Source organism: Pinus tabuliformis, chromosome 8 (genome assembly GCF_031772625.1).
Source record: "Pinus tabuliformis cultivar Carrire ecotype Pingquan chromosome 8, CPIR1, whole genome shotgun sequence".
Lineage (NCBI taxonomy): Eukaryota > Viridiplantae > Streptophyta > Pinopsida > Pinales > Pinaceae > Pinus > Pinus tabuliformis.
Window position 1 is genome coordinate 1,384,418,955 of NC_142294.1, and position 2,005 is coordinate 1,384,420,959.

At 37.6% G+C, this 2,005-nt stretch overlaps 1 pseudogene; it reads left to right on the plus strand.

The window, feature by feature from the left end:
- Positions 1-232: 232 nt before the first annotated feature.
- On the plus strand, positions 233-1,060 carry LOC149240719 (SUMO-activating enzyme subunit 1B-1 pseudogene; annotated as a pseudogene).
- Positions 1,061-2,005: the final 945 nt, after the last annotated feature.

The following is a 2,005-nucleotide window of genomic DNA, read 5'->3' on the forward strand; positions in this document are numbered from 1 at the left end:
CGCTGTACGTAGCTCTGTGGCGCTGCGCTTCTGGAAGTGTGGCACTGTGCTTAGAGCCAAGCGTTGTGCGTAGGGCCATTCTAAAAAAACAAAGTTCTACAGGTGCCTGTCATTGAGCAGAAGGCCCTTACCTGACCAAAAAGACAACCAGATTCCTTGGGACACGAGGAAATCGACGTTGCTACATTTGTTGATTGGGGTTAAAATACGATAACCGGTTGTTTCCTTCAACATGGATGGAGAGGTATTGAATGACCAGGAAATTGTTGTCTATGATCGTCAAATCCATGTTTGGGGTGATAATGCACAAAGTAGATTAAGCAAATCTCGTGTTTTGGTTATGATTGGATTGGTTGCATAGCTATGCAAGAAAATAGTTTTGGCAAGTATTGGTAATTTGACGTTGATGGATGATAGTCCAGTTAAAGCGGAAACTTCATTAGCATTTTCTTTTTATTCTTACTGAGGTATCCAATCACAAGGGAAAATCGATTGCTGAAGTATTCTAGGAATCATTAAGAGATTTTAATTCTATGGTTCATGTCTTTGTTGAAAAAGGCAGTGTGAAAGATCTATCTGCTAATTTTCTCGACAATTTTGATGTTGTTGTTCTTGGGCGCACCTCAGTTATTGTGAAAAAGCAGGTTAATGAGACATGCCACAAAAGGCCACAAATAATTGCATTTTATTTAGTAGATTGTAGAGGTAGTTGTGGAGAAATATTTGTTGAATTGTAAAACCACATATACACTTAGGAAAACAGGAAGACGTTGTTGCTTCTCAAATTTGCTTTCCAAGCTTAGAGGAGTCTGTGTTAGTTCGCTAGAGTAGTCTTCCTAGAAAGACAACTAAGCTCTATTGTGCTCTAAAAATTATAGAAGAGTTTGAGCAAGCTGAGGGTCGACAACCAGGTCATGTCTCATCTACAGATTTGGAATCTGTGCTGAGCCTCCAGAAGAAAACATCAAGGCAATGTCATGTAAAGATTTGTGTCATCATTATATGCAAAGAGCATGGTAATGGTATTGAAAAGGCATGTAGTTGCATTCAAGCAGTGTAGACCTCTATAGTAGATAAGCTTAGCAGTAGGTGGTCACCAGTACAAATGGTAGTCAGAGAGCATCCAAGAAGGGAGAAGAAAAGCAGGTCGATCTAACAACTCCAAAATTCGTGCAGGCAGGTGCAAGGTGGCAGTCAAAGGGTAGATTTTGTGGGATTCCACCCTTAAAGGAAGCAGATCTTGACCAAAATTCACTAATTTTGGTTTTCAAAACAACTCTATTTGCCATAGTTCATGAGAGTTTTATTGAATATTGTTTAGTTTTAATATTGTTTTATGATAGGATTTTATTATTAATTGTATTTTTTATTTTATTTTTTATTTCCTATGTTGAGGAAATTTAAAATGATTTTGTAATATTATAAATAGGATTATTTTTAAGATGTAGAGGTTCGATTTTGGCAGTAGAGAGGCTGCTTGGCACTGAGTAAAGTTTTCCTAAATATCATTTCAATAAAGCAGTTTTCTATCCTTTGGACCTGGGATTCATCATGGTGCTTAAATGTCCAGTATGTTTTACTCATAAATTCATTTATACATTATGTTTTTCTGCCTTGTTACAACATTATCTAAGAGATGTGTTAGGAATCCATCCCCTATGATGCTCCTTTCATGATGATTTTGCTGTTAGATGTAATCGTTGTCTTAGCAGAATTCATCCATTGCTAGATGCTCTGCTGAGCAACCTCGTGATTCTCTTTCACCTAAAGTTGTTGCTGCAGATCCATCCCTTGTTTGATGCCTGCAAGGCAGCGAGCTTTCTCCCCTATTCTTCTCACATTCATAATCTTTATCTATCTGAACATGGCACTTACTTTGCCCCAAGTTTACCGGCAGAAACTAGCATTGACTCCATAGCCCAACTGTCCTTTCTCTTGCTATTTCAACCCAAAACTTTTCAAACAAATTCTTGTACTCCATAGCTAGCCTAAAATTTTGTTTATT